Source organism: Macaca fascicularis, chromosome 4, assembly GCF_037993035.2.
Source record: "Macaca fascicularis isolate 582-1 chromosome 4, T2T-MFA8v1.1".
NCBI classification, from domain to species: domain Eukaryota; kingdom Metazoa; phylum Chordata; class Mammalia; order Primates; family Cercopithecidae; genus Macaca; species Macaca fascicularis.
Window position 1 is genome coordinate 24,451,946 of NC_088378.1, and position 22,858 is coordinate 24,474,803.

At 36.5% G+C, this 22,858-nt stretch overlaps 1 long non-coding RNA gene across 8 annotated transcripts in view; it reads right to left on the bottom strand.

Moving 5' to 3' along the window:
- Nucleotides 1-1,195: 1,195 nt before the first annotated feature.
- The window catches only part of LOC123573050 (uncharacterized), a 99,838-nt gene continuing 78,175 nt past the window's right edge, over nucleotides 1,196-22,858 (bottom strand). For 5 of the 8 annotated variants that reach the window (XR_012434403.1, XR_012434402.1, XR_006697784.2 and 2 more), the window contains 2 exons: nucleotides 11,995-12,143; nucleotides 1,196-1,886 (listed from right to left, as the gene is read on the bottom strand). This is a non-coding gene — a long non-coding RNA (uncharacterized lncRNA). Of the gene's footprint in view, nucleotides 1,887-5,949; nucleotides 6,406-10,730; nucleotides 10,972-11,994; nucleotides 12,144-22,858 lie in introns of those variants that run through there. The other 3 variants (XR_012434404.1, XR_006697785.2, XR_010586216.1) reach the window with 3 other exon arrangements.

A 22,858-nucleotide genomic window follows, 5' to 3' on the forward strand; every position in this document is an offset into this window, starting at 1 on the left:
CATACATTTGTTTATTTAACATTTGGTATTTTTTGTTGCTCTATATTCTTGGTCACCAGACAGAGAATATACGTTCCTTTTATTTTTCTTCTGTTATCTGCTTTGTTTATTGCTATCCTACACTGCATGCACTCATCTTTCAGCCTTTCTTCTGTGTCTTTCCTCTACCTTAGTACATCAATGTTCTCTACACTAGGAACAACCACGAAACTTTGAGGAGACTGTTTAAAAAGGTTACACATGATGAGTTCTGGCTGGAAGTGTCCCAAAGAACCTCTAAGGAGTTTAGTTTTCATAGGCATGATGCAACAGGCTTGCTCAATCAAAGTAAGAGGAGATACAAAAGAAGAAAATAGTAAAATCTGCAAATAGATGAGAAATCAAGGCCCCACCACTCATTGAAAACTTTCCCATTGCTCAATTCCCACCTATGAGTGAGAACATGCGGTGTTTGGTTTTTGTCCTTGGGATAGTTTGCTGAGAATGATGGTTTCCAGCTGCATCCATGTCCCTACAAAGGACATGAACTCATCCTTTTTGATGGCTGTGTATTATTCCATGGTGTATATGTGCCACATTTTCTTAATCCAGTCTATCACTGATGGACATTGGGTTGGTTCCAAGTCTTTGCTGTTGTGAATAGTGCCACAATAAACATACGTGTGCATGTGTCTTTACAGCAGTATATATATGTAACAAACCTGCACGTTGTGCACATGTACCTTAGAACTTAAGGTATAATAAAAAAAAATTAAGAAAAAAACTTTCCACAGTGAATCATTGGTTTGCACTTGTTGGCTAGTGAATAAAGGATGATTTTATAAAATAGCAATTAAAATAAATAGATAATTAAAATAATATTATATTATTTTCATTAATATTGACTTATCGGTTAATATTAATATTGACTCGGTTAAAATTAATATTGACTTATGGCTGTCATTGTCTGGAGAGATATAATCTAGAGGAGGATCTACAAAGGAAGTTAAAATGGTTGAAAACGTGTGAATAAAGATATACTTGTAGAAAGGAAATGATAGGCATTGGTGTGAAACAAGAAAATAACATAAACCTATAGAGGATGTGGATGGAACAATGGCATTAGCAAGAATAAAACAAGAAAAAATAAGATAAATCTATGTATGTTAGAGCACTTCTTTGAGAACTAGCAAACAGGAAACCATTAAATTCATCCTTTTGTCCTCTGTGTGATGAATATTACTTTATTATTTGAGACTGCTGTTTCCATAGCCAAAAAATTAGTATGCAACATAATTATCTGGATATGACCTAATAATGTCAAAAGAAATTTTTCTCTTACATCAGGTTATAATTCTGGTTTCTACAATTGTATATTTCATCACATAAGAATTTAGCACAGGAAAAGTTGAAATTGGTGCATTTACATAGGGCAATACTGTAGTGTAGCTCTAATTTCCAAACTTGACATAATTATTGGAGTTCTCCTTTCCTAAAGATACTGAAATGTTTGCATTTCAAGAAAATCAAGAAGATAGCATGCTAAGTTATTTTAGTTACTTCACTAAACTACCAAGGCTTGGAAGTGACACCAGTGACACTGTGCTCAGCCAGGTTAAAAAAAAGGTACTTGTGAGCTGGGCACAATGGCTCATGCCAGTAATCCCAGCACTTTGGGAGGCCGAAGCGGGCAGATCCCGAGGTCAAGAGATTGAGACCATCCTGACCAACACGGTGAAACCCCGTCTCTACTAAAAATACAAAAATTGGGTGTGGTGGTGCACGCCTGTAGTCTCAGCTACTTGGGAGGCTGAGGCAGGAGAATCACTTGAACCAGGGAGGTGGAGGTTACAGTGGGCTGAGATCATGCCACTGTACTCCAGCTTGGCGACAGAGGGAGACTGCATCTGTAAGAAAAAAAATAAAAAGTACTTGTGTAAGTGAAATTCAGAATTTTAGCTATTACAGAAAGCGTCTTTTCATAAATTAACTTTCTATTATTCTCCTAGCCCCACGAGTGTTAGCATAATATTTTGTGGTACTTAATGTCAAAAAGAAGATGCTGATAAGAAATAGTTTCTTGTTAGCTTCCAAACGTCACCTAATAATAGCAATCAATCTCAAAACTAAAGGTACTAAACCTTTTTCCTGGACAGACAGTAGAATGAAAATGCCTCTGGTTAAAATAGTATGACTTTATATTTAGTTAATTAATGACCATGGAAATGGACTTGGTAAACCAATTTAAACAGAGCAGTTTATCATGAATCAAGGTGAAAAGATTAAGGAAGCTCTAGAAAGAAGCAGTGTGTTAAATATTCATAGGAAACCCAGCTTTTTAAAAAAATTAAAAATTTTAATAGTTAAATATAGTTCCAAGATAGGAGGCTTATTTTATTTTACAAATTTTAAGACATAAATTCATATTTAATATCCAAATTTAATTGTCATTTAATTTTATTTTTTGAAGTTCCAAATTGCATAGTCAATAGCAGTGTAGAATACATTATCAACTACTTTTTCTATTTTAAAGGTATTGGCTCAATCTAGCAAAATTTTCTCTATGTTATCATAATTCTGGATATCTGAAAAAGTTACTTTAAAAATATTAGTTGAAAAGTCTACATTTTAGTTTGTCTTTGTCCATTATATTAGTAATTTATCTCTCTAATAGGTAAAAAATTAATTCTGTAGAATTTTTCCATCTTTCATTTTTGAAAGAAAATTGTAATATGTCATAAGCAGCCTTAGCAATTCCCCATGTAAAGCTTCCTAACCACTAAACTTCTACATAACTGAAGAATATGATGAATAAATTATTTTAGGTAATTTTGGTAGTTTTTTTTGGAAAACTAATTCTGTACGTGTATTAAGAAATATCTTTCATTCTTAAGTTTAATAGTATTAAAGGCCTTGTGAAACAAGACATATTTTGTTTCTTATTCCTTGACATATGAGATATGTGAATTCTACGCCACAAAGTGAGTGAATAAACAATTGTCTTCAAACAACAAGGATGAGCCAAATGGAAGCAAATAAATATTAATAGTACAATTTCTATAATTCCCTTCATGTTAGCCCTTCTATTACTCAAATATATTACTTTGGATATACATAATTGAGAACCATTGGCTCAAAAAACTATTTATCCAGGAGGAAAAAGAAAATATCTTCTCTACCTCTTTCAAACTACTGAAGAACTGTGATTTAATTTTACTTTACCACAAGAGTTTTTCTTACATGTCCTATCCTAAAGCAAATACTGAAGAATGAAGCAAAATAGACTACTTAATTTCATTTATAAAGTTGTCAGGTACGTATTGTTTCTCCATATAAAAATATGTTTTGATTTCATTCTGAAAGGTTAAAATGAGAGAAAACCATATTTTGTAAGTCAGAGAACCAGTTGAACATCAAATCATCTACATTCTCCTACACTCACTGGATAAATCTTTTTTAAATAAATGATAAAACATTCAAATTTTGCCTTTCAAGTAATGACACCTAAGGAGGGCCATGTAAGTACAATTTTCCAAAAGTTTCTAGAAAAAGTTGAACAACTGCACAATATTCCATTCTCAAAACAATCATGAATATTCATGATAATATATTCATTTTAACTTTTTGGCACAGGGTGAATATTTCTGAATTAGTATGCCTGATAGAGTACAGCACATTACTGGAAGTTGAAATGAATGCTGGACTCCTTTAACCTTTATAAAATCTGTTTTTGAGTTTTTGCCTATTTCTTTTCCTCTCATCACAGCAGCCAAAGCCATAAACTCAATGAAAACAATGAGAAAATTAAGTCAGCAAATACAAAACGTCATGAGAAATGATTGCCAGGAAGAGTAATAAGAATTTTCCAAAACTCTATTGAACTATATTCCCAGGATACCAAGTGAAGACGAGCAACCATAATATATAATTGCTTTCATATACAATGAATGATCTGAAATTTATAAATTTTTCTTCAACTGGTATGAAGAAATTAAGTATTTGACCGGGCAGGTAAATTGTAGAACTTTTTATAAGAAGTATGAATGTAAGAATGAGGGAAATAAAGAATGAGGGAAAAGAGAAAGACAATTTGTTTTACTTTTTAAAAGATCTACATCCTTTCCGTTGAGGTTTATTGAAACAACCATTATCAAGTTCAAATTAGAAAAGCTTAATATGACTAATGAGTACACATAACAAATAACTATTGAGTACTTTCCTAAAAGATATCAACTTAGGAAGTAAAAGACTAACTATACTTTTTAAAGCTTCGTTATATTTGGAGTTTGCTAAAGTGGTTTTTAAACTATCTTGAAAATAAATAGAAACAATTTGTCATTCTTTCTTTGTCTTACAGGGTATGTGTTTACCTTTAAAAGACCAGGAAAACAAAGAGGGTTATCAACATAAAGGAAGATTTTTTCTCTATTAAAAACCAAAATCATCATGATTTATTTCAAGATTTGTCTTTTATTCTTTGCATATTTCTTATTTTTAAGGGCTGTATATACATAATCATTTTATGTTTAAGGAAATAAATGGTAAGAAGGATGGTCAATTTGAACAGCTTTATTTATGAACTAGGAAAAGCCAACATCCTAATGTGTCACCTTTATTTTCTCCCTTGAATGTAACAGACTTACAGTATTCCAGGTGCGCTGGGTCTCAGCACCACTTACCCTGTTAAAGTAGCACACTGGCAAAAAGCTGTGGTGTTCCACTTTTCAACGAGTTCCTGAAATCCTTGGTTTACTTCTATATTGGTCAGGTTCTCCACAGACACAGAACCAACAGGCTGTGTATATATATAGAAATAAATTTATCTTTATGGAATTGGGTCACATAGTTATGGTATCTGATAAGTCCCAAATCAGTAGTGTGAGCCATCAGCCTGGAGTCCCAAGGAAGAGCCAGTGTAGCAGTTTAAGTCTGCAGGTTGTCAGAATAGTATAATTTTTTTTTTGTTCAGGGGAAGTCAGTTCTTTTGTACATTAAGGCTTTCAACTGATTGGATGAGGCCTGTGTACAATATGTAGAACAATTTACTTTAATCACAGTCCACTGCTTTACGTGTCAATCTCACGAAAACATTCAGAATAATGCTTGAACAATTATCTGGGCACCATGGCCCAGCCGAGTTTGGATCTAAGATTAATCATCACACCTTCCCACAGAATTGCAAAATATAAAATGTTGCACAACCTAATCATTCTCTCTCTTAAACATATACACAGTTGCTAGAATTAAGGAGAATTGAAGAGGACTGATACAGTGGTGAAATGAGGATATCTGCAAACTTTTCCTATATAAAAGCAATGAAAATACTGGCAAAAATGATCAAAATTGACTTTTTTTTTTTTGGAGACAGAATTTTACTCTTGTTGCCCAGCTGGAGTGCAACGGCAATATCTTAGCTCACTGCAACCTCCACCTCTGGGGTTCAAGCAATTCTCCTGCCTCAGCCTCCCGAGTAGCTGGGATTACAGGTGCCCTCCTCTAAGCTCGGATAAATTTTGTATTTTTAGTAGAGAAGTCTATTTTTAGTAGACTCCGTGTTGGTCAGGCTGGTCTCAAACTCCTGACCTCAGGTGATCTACCCACCTCAGCCTCCCAAAGGACAGGGATTACAGGCATGAGCCACCATGCCCAGCCCAAAATTGACTTTTTTAGAATGATAATAAGAAAAAGATTTGCAAAAAAAATTTAAAAACAATAATATGAAGAAAACATTGCTGAACTTTGGTAAGAACACTGGGCTTTAGAATTTTAACTCAGCCTACTCCAACCGCCTTCTGTTTCCTCCAGCTCCAAGTAGCCTTGCAAAGCAGCCACTCCACATTATAGTACATGTGAAAACCAGCAGACTTGCAGCCATCAGAGAAGGCCGACTGTGGATGGAATTCCTCACTAAAGCCCCATCCCAGTTGTGCTGTCACCATCTGATGTACTTTGTAGCTTACTAGAAAAGCCTCATTCTCAGAGTGATGTTGTTTTTTGATTGACATGGAACTCATTTGATGGATAAAGGCTTATGCCCAGAGAGATTTTCAAAAATAATTAGCTACAAGTTTAATAAGGCTGCAATATCGGCTGGGACAAACAAAAGCTTGACCAAAAATATAAAACGAAAACTTGTATAATAGTTTCCTAGGAATGTTGTAACAAAGTATCACAAATTTTGTAGCTTGAAATAACAAAAATTTACTCTATTACGGCTTTGGAGGCAAGAAGTCTGAAATCAAATTGTTGCCTGGGCTATGTTCCCTCTGAAGAAATACAGAGGAATCTTTTCTTGCCTCTTTTAGCTTCTGGTCATTGCTAACATTCCCTAGCATTCCTTGGCTTGAGATTTCACTGCAGTTTCTGTCTCCATCTTCATCACATGATTGTTTTTCTTCTCTATGTGTCTGTGTCTCACATGGCCTTCTTATAAGCACAGCAAACATTAAATTTAGCATCCACCCTAATCCCATAAAGTCCACCCTAATTCTTTTTTTTTTTTTTTAACAGAGTCTCACTCTGTCCCCAAGGTTGGAGTGCGATGGCACAATCTCGGCTCCCTGCAACCTCTGCCTTCCAGGTTCTAGCGATTTTCCTGCCTCAGCCTCCTGAGCAGGTGGGCTTACAGGTGCCTGCCACCATGTCCAGCTAATTTTTGTTTTTTTAGTAGAGACAGAGTTTCACCATGTTGGTCAGGCTGGTCTGGAACTCCTGACCTCAGGTGATCCAACCGCCTAAGTCTCTCAAAGTGCTAGGATTACAGGCGTGAGCCACTGCACCCAGCCCCTTCATTTTAAATTAACTAATTACATCTACAAGTATTCTGTTTCTGTGGGGAAAAGAAAGAGAGATCAGCCTGTTACTGTGTCTATATAGAAAGAAGTAGACATAAGAGACTCCATTTTGTCCTGTATTTGAGATGCTGTTAATCTGTGACCCTACCCCAACCTTGTCCTTGCAAGAGACATGTGCTGCAGTGACCCAAGGTTTAATGGATTTTGGGCTGTGCAGGATGTGTCTTTGTTAAACAAGTGCCTGAAGGCAGCTTGCTGGTTAAAAGTCATCACCATTCTCTTAATTTCAACTACCCAGGGACACGTACACGGCCAAAGGTCACAGGGACCTCTGCCTAGGAAAGCTAGATATTGTAAAGCTAGATATTGTCCAAGGTTTCTCCCCATGTGAAAGGCTGAAGTAATGCTAAGAGGTTTATGGAGATGTTTGCATATGCATCTCAAGGCACAGCATTTTCCTTTAAACTTATTCATGTCACAGAGATTTTTGTTCATATGTCTTACTGCCGATTTCCTCCCTACAATGATCCTATTGTCCTGCCACTCCCTTATCCTTAAGATGGTAAAGATAATTATCAATAAATACTAAGGGAACTCAGAGACCGGTGCCGGCGTGGGTCCTCTGTAAGCTGAGCGCCGGTCCCCTGGGCCCCCGCTTTTCTTTCTCTATACTTTGTGTCTTATTTCTTTTCTCAAGTCTCTCGTTCCACCTAACGAGAAACACCCACAGGTGTGGAGGGGCAGGCCACCCCTTCATCTGGTGCCCAACGTGGAAGCTTTTCTCTAAGGTGAAGGTACGCTGGAGCGTGGTCATTGAGGACAAGTCGACGAGAGACTCCCGAGTACGTCTACAGTCAGCCTTGCGGTAAGCTTGTGCGCTCGGAAGAACCTAGGGTAACAATGGGGCAAACTAAAAGTAAATATGCCTCTTATCGCAGCTTTATTAAAATTCTCTTAAAAAGAAGGGGAGTTAAAGTCTCTACCAAAAATCTAATTACGCTATTTCAAACAATAGAGCAGTTTTGTCCATGGTTTCCGGAACAGGGTCAAAGGAGCCGGGCACATTCCTCAGCCCCGGGCTCAAAACAAACAAGCCCAGTACAAACACATCCCATCCTCCCATCCCACCACATATCGCCATATATCTCTCAAACTTCCTGAGCCCAGTACAAACACCACCTGGAAAGTCTCCGATAAGGAGACAGCCGTTCAAAGTTTTACTGAAAGCGCGGGAACCAAAAGAATTCCTTTGTTCCCCTGTAACTTTCGGGCTATAAAAAAGCAAGCACTCGCATTGTTCGGGGCCCTCTTGTATGCTGTGGAATGGAGGGACCAGGTTCGAACTTGTAGTAAAGATCCTTGCCGCTTGGCTTTGACTCTGGTCTCTGGTGGTCTTCTTTGGGGAACAAACGGTCTGGGTATAACAAGGGAACTTTAGATCTAAAAGACTGGGAAAAAATTGGCAAAGAATTAAAACAAGCAAGCAGGGAAGGTAAAATCATTCCACTCACAGTATGGAATGATTGGGTCATTATTAAAGTAGCTTTAGAACCATTGCAAACAGAAGAAGATAGCGTTCCAATTTCTGATGTCCCTAAAAGCTGTGCAGTAGATTGTGAAAAAGAGGCAGGGATAGAATCTCGGAAAGGAAAGGAAAGTTCACACTGTAAATGTATATCAGAGCCGGTAATGGCTCGGTCAACGCAAAATGTTGACAATAATCAATTACAGGAGGTAGTATATCCTGAAACGTTAAAATTAGAGGAAAAAGATCCAGAATTAGCAGAGCCATCAGAGTCTAAACCACGATGGCCAACTCCTCTTCCAGCAGCTCAGATGCCTGTAACTTTACAACCTCAAATGCAGGTTAAACAAGTACAAACTCCAAAAGAAGATCAAATAGAAAAAGATAGAGTCTTGTCATGGCAATGACAATCCAAATGCAGTGACCACAATATCAGCCGGTAGAAGATAAGACCCAGCCGCCAGTAGCCTATCAATACTGGCCGCCAGCCGAACTGCAGTATCGGCTGCCCCCAGAAAATCCGTGTGGACAGCCAGGAACATTTCCAGTGCCACAGGGCAGGGCGCCATATCCTCAGCCGCCCACCATGAGACTTAATCCTACAGCACCACCTAGCACAGAGGGTAGTGCGTTACATAAAATTATTGATGAGGCAAGAAAACAAGGAGATATTGAGGTGTGGCAATTCCCAGTAATATTAGAAGCAAGACCACCTGGAGAAGGGGCCCAAGAGGGAGAGCTTCCCGTAGCTGAAGCCAGATATAAGTCTTTTTCTATAAAAATGCTAAAAGAAATGAAAGAGGGAGTAAAACAGTATGGACCCAACTCTCCTTACATGAGAACATTATTAGATTCCATTGCTCATGGACATAGACTCATTCCTTATGATTGGGAGATTCTGGCAAAATCCTCACTCTCACCCTCTCAATTTTTACAATTTAAGACTTTGTGGATTGATGGGGCACAAGTACAGGTCCGAAAAAATAGGACTGCCAATCCTCCAATTAACATAGATGCAGATCAACTATTAGGAATAGGACAAAATGGAGTCTCTTATGTCTACTTCTTTCTATATAGACGCAGTAACAGGCTGATCTCTCTTTCTTTTCCCCACAGTTTCCAGATAAGGTCACATTCTAAGGTTCCAGATGACATAAATTTGGGGAAGATGATACTCACTCCAGTACAATTTGTAAACAAGAATCCCAAGGGGTTGTGAAAAAAATATGACATATTCTTGGGGATCAGGAAAGCTGCGTGCATATGTAGGACTGTGTGCAGTTCACAGAAGAACTAAACAGACAACAATATCTCACCTCTGGTTGGCCTTCAGGTCCAGTGCAAGCAGGCAGTAAAGGCTAAGGCAGATTTATAAAATGTCTAAGCGTTGAAGACATGCCCCAAACCACACATGGAGCTCCTCTGCCAAGTGTACAAGACTTAGTGGTTCAAGGCCTTCAAGGAAATATCTGTCCAATAATTAGATGGCCACTAGGTTAACTGAGCAGAGATTTCAATTGCTGCATACTACAGAAAATACATATTTTACAAGAGTAGCCCAAGAGAGCCACTATGCAGAAGAGAGAAACAGCAACAATATATTAAAACTAACAAAGTAAAAATAAAACAGCAACAACAACAAATGTCAGAGAGGAGAGAAAATTTTGATTTGCTGAGTCCAGTTTTTGGCTGGGTGCGGTGGCTCGTGCCTGTAATCCCAGCACTTTGGGAGGCCAAGGCAGGCAGATCACAAGGTCAGGAGATCAAGACCAGCCTAGCCAATATGGTGAAACCCTGTCTCTACTAAAAATACAAAAATTGGCTGGGTGTAGTGGCAGGTGCCTATAGTCCCATATTCTGGGGAGGCTGAGGCAGGAGAATCGCTTGAACTCGTGAGGTATAGGTTGCAGTGAGCCAAGATCGTACCACTGCACTCCAGCCTGGATGACAGAGCGAGACTCCATCTCAAAAAAACAAAACAAAACAAAACAAACAACTGTCCAGTTTTCAATAACAACAACAAATATAAAAATGAGGCATACAAACAAACAGGAAAATGTGACCTACACAAGGGAACAAAAGCAGTCAATAGAAACTGTTCTTTAGGAGGTTGGATACTTGACCTATTCTACGAAGATTTAGAATCAGCTGTTATATATTATAAATACGTTCAAAGAACTAAAAGAAAATCATGCATTCAAAATTAATGATATTATTAGAAAAGTGTCTTACCATATAGAGATATTAATAAAGTAATACAAATTATTTTTAAAAGAAGTAAATAAATACTTGTAGTTAAAAATTAAAATAACTGAAATAAAATATTTGCTTGTGGGGCTCAATTAAAAATTTGAAACAACAGAAGAAACAATCTGGGTACTTGCTTGATAGGAAAATTGGGATGGTCTACTCTGAGGAACAGAATGAAAATAGAACAAAGAAAAGATAGCAGAGCCTCAGCGACCTGTAGGACACCATCAAGTGGACCAACATACACATCATGATGTTCAAAAAAGAGATGAAAGAGAAAAAGGCAGAAAGAGTCTTTGAAGAAATAATGGCTGAAAATTGGTAAGATTTGGTTAAAAACTTAATCTACAGAATCCAGAAGCTCGATATAAATCAAGTAGGATGAACTCAAGTTGATCCACTCCTAGACACACCATAGTCCAACTGTCAAAAGAGAAAACACAAAGGCAACAAATATTCATACAAAAAGGGCCACAATATGATTAATATCTGACTTTATTTATTTATTTATTTATTTATTTATTTATTGAGACAATGTCTTTCTCTGCTGCCCATACTGGAGTGCAGTGACGTTATCTCGGCTCACTGCAACCTCCACCCAACCCACCTCTTCACCTCCCACATCCCCACACTGGGTCTAATCAATTCTTATGCCTCAGCCACCTAAGTAGCTTGGATTATAGGTGCACACCAACACACCTGACTAATTTTTGTATTTTTAGTAGAGATGGGGTTTTGCCATGTTGGCCAGGCAGGTCGCATACTGCCCTCATGTGATAGTCCCACTTCAGACTCCAAAAGTACTGGGATTACAGGCGTGAGCCACCGTGCCTGGCCCTGACTTTTCATCTACAGTAATAGAGGCCAGAAGGGAGAGGAGTAACATATTTAAAGTGGTGAAAGAAAAAGACTGTCAATGAAGATTTCTACATGTAGTAAAATTATCCTCAAACATAAAAAATAAATTTAAAAACAAAAGATATCCAGATTTTTTAAAAAAAGAAGCAAAACTCTTTATCTGCATGTTGCATGTTCGTGTATGTAGAAAATGCTACAGATTCCATGAACAACTATTAGAATAAAAAAATAAGTGCAGTAAGGTTTCATGAATACAAGATGAATATACAACAATGGATCGCATTTCTGTACACAAGCAAGGCACAATTCAAAAACGAAATTAAGAAAATAAGTCCCTTTAGAATAGCATGGAAAAGGATGAACTACTTAATAATTTAGCAAAACAGGTGCAAAATGTATGGTCGGAAGATTACAGAATATTGTTGAAAGAATTTAAGATCTAAATAAATGCAAAGGCATCTCATTTTTTTGGATGGAAGATTCAATATTGTTAAGATGGTAACATTTGCCAGATTGATTGATGTATTCAATGAAACTCCTATCAAAACCCCATGACCTTCGTGCGTTCATGCTGCTATAACAAAATACCTGTGACTGGGTAGCTTTTAAAGAACAGAAATGTATTTCCTCATAGTTCCAGGGACTGGGAAGTCTGAGATCAAGGCACTGACAGGGTTGTTGTCTAGTGAAGGTCCAGCCTCTCTGCTCCCAAATAGGGTATCTTGTTGCTGAGACTTCTAGATGGGAGGAAAGCTGTGTTATCACATGGTGGGAGTTGGAAGGGTATAAGCTAGTTTCCTCTGGCCCATTTATAAGGCACTAACTCACTGAGGAGGGTGGGACCCTCATGACTTAATTACTTCCCAAAATGTCCCACCTCTAATACCACCACAATAAAGACTGGGTTGCAACATAAATTTTGGAGGGGACACCTTCAAGCCATAAGATTCTAAGCTTGATGCTCCAAAAGTTATGTCATCTCACATACAAAATACATTAATTACATCCCACCAGTCCCAGAAGTCTTAAATTGTTCCAGCACCAACTCAAAAATCTAAAAAGTCCAGAGCCCAATCTAAATCAGATATGGGTGACACTCCAGGAAGGATTTATCCTGACGCAAATTTCTCTGCAGCCATAAGTCTGTGAAATAGAACAATTCATGTGCTCCCAAAATATAATGATGGAATTGACATAGGATATACATTTCTATTTCCAAAATAAGAAATAGAAAAGGAGAAAGGAATAATAGGTTCTGACCAAATCTAAAATCTAAGAGGAAAAACATTAAACTTGAGGTTTTAAGGTTTGAGAATTATCTTCTTCAATGCCCTGTCTCACATTTGAGGCACACACCGGGGTGGGAGTTGCACCCCAAAATGCTCTGGATGGCCCAGCCCCCATGGCTTGGTTGGGCGTAACCCATACTGCAACTCTCCCAGGTTGGATTCTGATGTCGGCAACTCTCCCAGTCTGGCATGGTATGCTGGTAGCTCTACACTTCTGAGATCTCAAGTGTAGACTTGTTCCCAAGGTCCCACTGGGCATTTCTCTTGTAGCGGGTGGCTACATCAACTCTATCCTTGTGGCAGTTTTCTAACTGAGAAGTCAATTTTTCTGAGGCATCCTTTGAAGTCTAGGTAGAGGTAGCCATATCTCAACAGCCTGTGTACCATGCATGCCTCCTGAGTTAGCATCAAGTGGGTTCCACCAAGACTTACACTCTTTGCCTTCCAGAGGGGCAGCCCAAACTGCAGCTAGGGATGTATGAAGCACAGATGGGGTGTTCGAGGAGTGCTGCACAAGAATGTGGAGAGAAGAGACTTGAAGAAGCACAAGGCAGTGAATGCTGAAGTTCCATGGACACCCTGGGTCCCTCTTTTGAAACTATTCTATACTCAAGGCCCTTGCACTGTGAGCCGGTGATGAGAGGAGAGGCACTGATAATCTCTGAAAACCTTTCAAGGTCATTCCTTCATTGCTTTGATGAATAGGATCTGGCTTCTTTTGTGTATACTGGTCTCCTTATCAAATGGTCACCTGGCCTCACCCTTGATATTCTCTCCCAAACATACCTTTTTATTCTTTACATGTCCAGGCTGAGAAATTTTCAAATACATTTTCAAATATGTACTTGAAATTTATAAATAATTTCCCTTTAATTATAAATTTTTGTCTTAAAATAATGTCTTATTTCTGAAATTTTACTATAAGCAATCAAGGAAGCCATGCCATCTCCTTCAACATTTTGACTAGGTATTGCTTCTGCCAGATATCCTAGTTATTGCTCTGGAATTCTACCTTCCACAAAGCCCTAAGGCATGAACAAGATTCAGGATAGTTCTTTGCCTCTTTGTGACGAGGATGGCCTTCCCTTTAGTTTCCAATAAAATATTTTTTCATTTCCATCTAAGGCCTCATAACAACCTTTACTATCCATATTACTGCCAGCATTCTGATCACAGCCACTAAGATAATTTCTAAGATTTCTGCACCAATTGCAGTTCTCTTCTTTTGAGCTCTCACCAAACTCACCCTTAATGCTCTATTTATGGCAATCTAAGCTTTTTTTTAGCATACACTTCCAAAAATTTCCAGCATTTATCCTTTACCCAGTTATAAAACTGCTTCGACAATTTTAGGTATTTTTTAAAGCTACATTTCCATTTCTTGGCACCATTTTTTTCTATGACTCTGCAAAAACTTGTACATGAACATCAACACCAACATTATTTATCGTAGCCAAAAAGTGAAAACAGCTCAAATGTCTATCAATTTATCAGCAGATAAAAATGTGCCATATTCATATAGTGGAATATTATTTGGCAATAAAAATACATGATGTATAAAACATTTGATTTCAATGAACCTCAAAGCAAACTAAGTTAAAGGAATCTGTCACAAAAACCACATATTACATAAGTCGATATATATGCAATGTGAAGGATAGGTGGCTCGATACATATAGAAAGTAGATTTGTGATTTTTTTGGGCTTGTGAGCAGGGTGAGAGGAAGTAAGAGTACATGCTAATATATACAAGACTTCTTTTTGAAATGATGTGATTAATTCTAAAGTTAGATTATAGTGACAATTATACAATTCCATATATCTACTAATTATTTAATTGTACACTTTAAAGGAATAAATATTATTTTATATAAATTATGTATCAATAGACTACTAAAAATTATTAATATGTTCTAGGTAGTACTCTCCCACTATACAAGAACCCTAGAAGCATTGTCTTTAATTGTTACAACCATCTTGCAAGTTTTATTGTCTCCAAGTAAGAGATGATCAAATGCAAACAAAAGAACAATAACAGCAACAGAAATACATAGATATTTAGTGTGTCCTTTAAAACCAGAGAGCTAGCACAGTAGAGGGAAAGATTGGAAGAAAATTCTCCCTGGCTCCAAAACAGTTTGAATTCTAAGGCATTGCCTCACCAGGGTAATAGTGGGTTTTGAGCTAATGCATGTAAAACAAAGACCTTTGTATAAGAGGACTTGAAAAAGTGTGTAGAAAATGAGATTAAAAAAATAAAATAAAAACTCTAAATTTTACTTTTCAACATAAGCTCCATCAAGTTCAGGAAACTTTGTGAGGAATAACACTTGCCATTTAGTCCATCCTTAAAGAGCTGAGGGGTCTGGGAATTTAACCATGCCAATGCAGTTGGGTTTATTGTTATTGTTTCCATTATTCATTAAAGAAAAATGAATGCCCTTTAAAGATTTTTAAAGATTTGGAAACAAAAAGAAGTCAGAAGGAATCAAATCAGGACTGGAAGGTGGAGGTCTAATGATTTTCCACTGAAACTCTCAAAAAATTGTTCTTATTTCAGAAATTAGCAGGAGCATTGTTGTGGTGGAGAGCAACTTGCTGGTGAAGTTTTTCTAAGCATTTTTCTGCAAAACTTTGGCTAACTTTCTCAAAGAACTCTCATAGTAATAAACAGATATTATTGTGCTTTGATCATCCAGAAAGTCAACAAGCAAAATGTCTTAAGTAACCCGAAACACTGTTGCCATGACCTTGGCTCTTGAACAGCCTGCTTTTGCTTTTACCAGACTATCCTTACTTCTTGGTAGCCATTGTTTTGATTAGGTTTTAACCCCAGGATTGTACTAGTAAAGCCGTGTTTTGTTTACTATTACAATTCTTTAAAGAAATGCTTCCGGATCTTGATCTCACTTGTTTAAAATTTTTATTGAAAAATCTTCTCTTATTTTCAGCTGACACGGAAGCAATGGTTTTGACACCCATTGATTAAAAAAAAAGCTCAACTTTAATTTTTCATTTAGACTTGTGCAAGCTAAACCAACTGAGATATGATGGTGGTTATTGTTTCTGCTGTTAATCATTGGTCCTTTTCAATTAGGGCATAGACAAGATTAATTTTTTCCTTGCAAATTGCTGTGAATTGTCTGTGGCTGAAGGCTTCATCTTTAACAACATCCCATCTCTTCTTAAAATAGTTATCCATTTGTAAACTGCTGATTTCTTTAGAAGCATTGTCTTCACAAACTTTGCAAACCATTAATGACTTTACTGCTCTTCCACTGAAGTTTCATTCTATATTTGGTGTTTGTTCTTGCTTCAATTTTAGCAGAATTCATATGGCTCTGATTGGAGCTCTTTTCAAACTGATGTCTTATTCTTAGTTCCTTAAACTAGATTCTGTTCAGACATGTTATAATGAGTTGGTATGAGTTTATTGTGGTGCAAAACTTTTTGAAATCTACGTGTACATAGGTTTTCCAAAATACGCATTGTCTACGACTTTTTGAATATCCCTTGTGTACCACAAACTCCCAAGCACATGAAGGTATTATTTCTAAGAAGCATCACTAAGAGAACAAATTTTTTATATCTTATAAAAGTTACCTTATATTATACAGTGCTATGCTAGAGAATATGGGATACAAAATTTTTCGCTTGAAGAGTCACATTTCCTTAAGTCAGTAAAAGTGATATGGTTACATAAAAACTATGTATGCCACCATTACACACACACACACACACACACACACACACACACACACACACACACGCACTACATAGAAGAGGCATATAACTAATAAAGCTGCAAAAGTATAGAAAAAGCAAGAAGTAAATCCCTCCTAAATTTTATATTTTACAGAATTTGTAATATATATTTTTTCTAAATAAATTATTAACTTTAGTAAAGTCTGTTAAAATACCCCAGAAACAATTATAGTCTCTCTCTGAGTAATTTTTATAACAATATGTTTTCTAACTGTAAAACCATTCACTTTTTGTCTTATTTAATTTCGTCAATGTTTTGTAGTTTTCAGTATACAAGTCTCACATCTCCTTGGTTAGATTTATTCAAAATTATTTTATTCATTTTGGTGCTATTGAAAGTTGGATTGCTTACTTGATTTTCATTCCAGGTTTCTTATTGTTAGTGTGCAGAAATAAAACCATTTTTTTATTTGTTATCTTTGAATCCTACTGCCTTGCTGAATTTATTAGTTGTAATGTATGCAGGCATGTGTGTGTTTGTAATCTTTGCTGTTTTCTCCATATAAGATCACATCATCTGCAAACAGAGATAATTTTATATTGTCCCTTCCAATTTGTATGTCTTTTATTTGTTTTTCTTCCCTAAATACTCTGGCCAAGATTTCCAGTACAGTACTATGTTGAACAGAGTTGGTGAAAGTGGATGTCTTAGTTTGTTTTCTGTTGCTCTAACAGAATACCATACGCTAGGTAATTTATCTTCTAAGTATGTGCGCTAACTGATTGGGCAACTGGTGCCACTCACTAGGTACTTTATAAAGAAAAGAAGTTTATTTGGCTGAGAAGTCCAAGATAAAAGGGCTGCATCTTGAGGGACCTTCATGCAGCATTTTCCCATGGTAAAAGTCAAAGGGCAAGCAAACATGTGAGACAGAGAAGGGAAATTGGGCCAAACTAATTTTTTTTTTTTTTAAATCAGAAGCCCATTCACCAATAAATAACTCCTTTTCATGATAAGGACATTAATCCACTCATAAGGGCAGACCCCTCACAACCTAATCACCTATTAAAAGTCCTGCCTCTTAACACTGCCACAATGTGAATTAAATTTCTACTTGAGTTTTGAAGGAGACATTCAAAACATAGCATTGGGCATCTATATCTTGTTCATGATCTCAGCAGAGAAATTGGAAGTTGGTTCCTCAAAATGGTTAACAAAACTGGCAAATCATTATCTAGATTGAGTAAGAAAGGAAAATAGAAGACTCAAATTACTAAAATCAGATGAACATAAGTGTACACATGTCTTTATGATGGAATAATTCATATTCCTTTGGATATATACCCAATAATGGGATTGCTGGATTGAATGGTAATTCTATTTAAGTTCTTTGAGAAATCACCAAACTGCTTTCCACAATGACTTAGCTAATTTACACTCCCACCAGCAGTGTATAAGTATTTTCTCTTCTCTGCAACCTTTCTAGCATCTGGTATTATTTGAATTTTTAATTGTAGTCATTCTGACTAGTGTAAGATGGTGTCTCATTGTTGATTTTGATTTGTATTTCTCCAATGATTAGTGATGTTGAACATTCCTTCATATGCTTATCAGCTGCATTTATGTCTTCTTTTGAAAAGTGTCTATTCATGTCATGTAACCACTTTTCAATGTTTTGTTTGTTTTGTTTTTTTGCTTGTGAATTTAAGTTTTTATAGATTCTGGATATTAGAACCTTGTTGGATGTATAGTTTGCAAATATTTTCTCCCATTTTGTAGGTTGTCTGTTTACTCTGCTGATAGTTTCTGTAACATGTATCTTTTAAATCTATTGAGACATAACTTGTGGCCTAACATATGGTCTATCCTGAGAAATGTCTCCTGCACTTGAAAAGAATGTATAATTCTGTTGTTGTTGGGTAGAGTGCTCTATGTACGTACATTAGATCTAGTTGGCTTATTGTGTTGTTCAAGTCCTCTATTTCTGTTCTGTTCTTTTTTTTTTGAGATGGAGTTTCATTCTTGTCACCCAGGCTGGAGTGCAATGTTCAGTCTCGGCTAACTGCAACCTCTATCTCCCAGGTTCAAGTGATTCTCCTGCCTCAGCCTCCTGAGTAGCCAGGATTACAGGTGCCCGCCACCGCGCCCAGTTAATTTTTGTATTTTTAGTAGAGACAGGGTTTTACCATGTTGGCCAGGCTGACCTTAGGTGATCTGCCCACCTCGGCCTCCCAAAAAGCTGGATTACAGGCATGAGCCACCTTGCCTGGCCAAGTGCTTTATTTCTTAACTTATCTTCTGTCTGACTGTTCAATTCATTACTGAAAATGAGATAGTCAAGTCTCCAGCTATTATTATAGAGCCATCTTTCCATTCAAATGTAAATTTTTACTTTGATATAATTTGGAAGTCTGTTATTAAGCGTGTGAATATTTATAATTGTTATATCTTCTTGTATTGAAGCTTGTTAAACATGTAATATCTCTTATTTGTCTCTTTTTTGATTTAAAATTTATTTTGCCTAAAATAAATGTAGTTACTGCTGCTCTATTTTAGTTACTATTTGCATAGAATAGTGAAATGGTTTGGCTATGTCCCCACCCAAATCTCATGTTGCATTGTAGTTCCCATAATACCCAGGTGTTGCGGGAGGAGCCCAGTGTGAAGTAGTTGAATCATGGGGGTGATTATCCCCATGCTGCTCTTCTCATGATAGTGAGTTCTCAAGAGATCCGATGGTTTTGTAAGAAGCTTTTCCCTTTTTGATCTGCACTTCTCTTTCCCACTGCCATGTGAAGCAGGACATTTTTGCTTCCCCTTATGCCACGGTTGTAAGGTTCCTGAGGACTCTCTAGCCATGCATAACTGTGAGTCAATTAAACCTCTTTCCTTTAAAAATTTCCCAGTCTCAGGTATGTTTTTATTAGCAGAATGAGAATGGACTAATACAAATAGTTTTTTCCATCCTTTCATTTTTGACCTATTTTGCATCTTTGGATCTCCAATTAGTCTTTTGTACAAAAAAAAAAAAAAAAAAAACAGTTGGATAATTTTTTTATTCCATTCTGTCAATCTTTGTCTTTTGGTCGGATGGTTTAATCCATTCACATTTAAAGTAATTACTGATGAGAAGAAGCTTAATTCTGTCATTTTATATATGTTTTCTATATGCCTTCTACCTTTTTATCCCTCATTTCCTGCATTACCCTTTTATGTTTGGTTGATTTTTTTGTAATGAAATATTTTAATTTCCATCTCATTTACTTCTGTGTATATTCTAAACCTATTTTCTTGTGCTTACTGTGAGAATTATATTCAGCATTCTGAAGTTATTACACTCCTATTTGACTTCATACTAACTTAACTTTTATAACATACAAAGACATTCCCTAACAAACAAAAGTTCAGGAAATTCCTTACCGCTAGAACTGCTCTGCAAACAATGCTAAAGGAAGACTTTCACGTTGAAGTAAAAGGACACTAGATAGTAACTCAAAGTTGTATAAGGAAATAACAATTTCAGTAAAGGTAAATATATGGGCACTTATAAAAGCTAGTATTATTGTAACAGCAGTTTGTAACTCTACTTTTACTTTACTTGATTTAAAAAACTGATGCCTTTAAAGAAAACAATTATTAGTTTATTTTTGGGAGGTACAATATATAAAGACATAGTTTTGTGACGTCAATAACTGAAAGAATATACCTGTAATAAGTTTTTGATACAGTTAAATTTGTTTAGTGTGCTCAGCATTCCATCTTGTGATCTTCACACATTCTGAGATTTAATTTTGTATATATTACATTTTACATATTGTCATCTACAATTTAATAGGATTGCAACATTTATAAACTCATGCATCAACCAACTTAATACTATGAAAAAGAGCTTCATCATTCTAAAAGGCTTATATGTGGACACTTTGAAGCCAACTCTTCCCTTCTTCCCAACCCTTGACGACACTGAACTGGTTTCTATCCCTATGGTGTTGCTTTTTCCAGCAGACTATATACATTAGATCACACAATATAAAGCTTTGGGGGTTTGGCTTTTTTCACAAAACAAGCTGAATTTTAAAATCATTCCATGTTGTGTTTGAATCCATATGTTATTATTTTGTTTGTTCAATAATAACATATAAATTGAATCATACAGTATGCAAACTTTAAAACTAGCTCCTTTCAATAAGCAAAATGTATTTGAGATCCACCTAAGTTAGTGTTTGTATCAATATTTATTTTTGGTGTTTAGTATTATTCCATTTCAGGGATGCAACATATACCAGTGTTGAAGTACTTTGTCATTGCTACCAATTAATATGCGAATGAAGTTCATACACAGAATTTTGCACTAACATGTTATCAATCCACATTACTAAATATCTAAGAGTGAGATTGCTGAGTTATTGAAAGTGCAAGTTTAATTTTATATGAAACTGCCAAGTTTTCTTGTTCCATTTTCCATTTGCATTAGCAATTAATGAACATTCCTCTTGACTTTTATCCACGCTAGCATTTAGTGTTATCAGTTTTGTGGATTTCAGCCATTCAAATAAATATGTAGTGATATCATATTATAAATTTAATTTAAATTTCCTAATAATAGATGATGTTGACACTCTTTGTATGAGCTTATTTTCCAACTGTATATCTTCTTTGGTGAAGTATCATTTCAAATATTTTGCTTACTTATTAAATGACTATCTGATTTCTCAATATTTGTTAGAATTTTTCTTTATATATTCTGAAAAAATTCTTTTTTTTTTTATATATATATATTTTTTAAATTTATTTATTATTATTATACTTTAAGTTGTAGGGTACATGTGCATAACGTGCAGGTTTGTTACATATGTATACTTGTGCCATGTTGCTGTGCTGCACCCATCAACTCGTCATTTACATCAGGTATAACTCCCAGTGCAATCCCTCCCCCCTCCCCCCTCCCCATGATAGGCCCCGGTGTGTGATGTTCCCCTTCCTGAGTCCGAGTGATCTCATTGTTCAGTTCCCACCTATGAGTGAGAACATGCGGTGTTTGGTTTTCTGTTCTTGTGATAGTTTGCTAAGAATGATGGATTCCAGCTGCATCCAAGTCCCTACAAAGGACTCAAACTCATCCTTTTTTATGGCTGCATAGTATTCCATGGTGTATATGTGCCACATTTTCTTAATCCAGTCTGTCACTGATGGACATTTGGGTTGATTCCAAGTCTTTGCTACTGTGAATAGTGCTGCAATAAACATACGTGTGCATGTGTCTTTATAGCAGCATAATTTATAATCCTTTGGGTATATACCCAGTAATGGGATGGCTGGGTCATATGGTACATCTAGTTCTAGATCCTTGAGGAATCGCCATACTGTTTTCCATAATGGTTGAACTAGTTTACAATCCCACCAACAGTGTAAAAGTGTTCCTATTTCTCCACATCCTCTCCAGCACCTGTTGTTTCCTGACTTTTTAATGATTGCCATTCTAACTGGTGTGAGATGGTATCTCATTGTGGTTTTGATTTGCATTTCTCTGATGGCCAGTGATGATGAGCATTTTTTCATGTGTCTGTTGGCTGTATGAATGTCTTCTTTTGAGAAATGTCTGTTCATATCCTTTGCCCACTTTTTGATGGGGTTGTTTGTTTTTTTCTTGTAAATTTGTTGGAGTTCTTTGTAGGTTCTGGATATTAGCCCTTTGTCAGATGAGTAGATTGCAAAAATGTTCTCCCATTCTGTAGGTTGCCTGTTCACTCTGATGGTAGTTTCTTTTGCTGTGCAGAAGCTCTTTAGTTTAATGAGATCCCATTTGTCAATTTTGGCTTTTGCTGCCGTTGCTTTTGGTGTTTTAGACATGAAGTCTTTGCCCATGCCTATGTCCTGAATGGTACTACCTAGGTTTTCCTCTAGGATTTTTATGGTATTAGGTCTAACATTTAAGTCTCTAATCCATCTTGAATTAATTTTCGTATAAGGAGTAAGGAAAGGATCCAGTTTCAGCTTTCTACTTATGGCTAGCCAATTTTCCCAGCACCATTTATTAAATAGGGAATCCTTTCCCCATTTCTTGTTTCTCTCAGGTTTGTCAAAGATCAGATGGCTGTAGATGTGTGGTATTATTTCTGAGGACTCGGTTCTGTTCCATTGGTCTATATCTCTGTTTTGGTACCAGTACCATGCTGTTTTGGTTACTGTAGCCTTGTAGTATAGTTTGAAGTCAGGTAGCGTGATGCCTCCAGCTTTGTTCTTTTGACTTAGGATTGTCTTGGAGATGCGGGCTCTTTTTTGGTTCCATATGAACTTTAAAGCAGTTTTTTCCAATTCTGTGAAGAAACTCATTGGTAGCTTGATGGGGATGGCATTGAATCTATAAATTACCTTGGGCAGTATGGCCATTTTCACGATATTGATTCTTCCTATCCATGAGCATGGTATGTTCTTCCATTTGTTTGTGTCCTCTTTG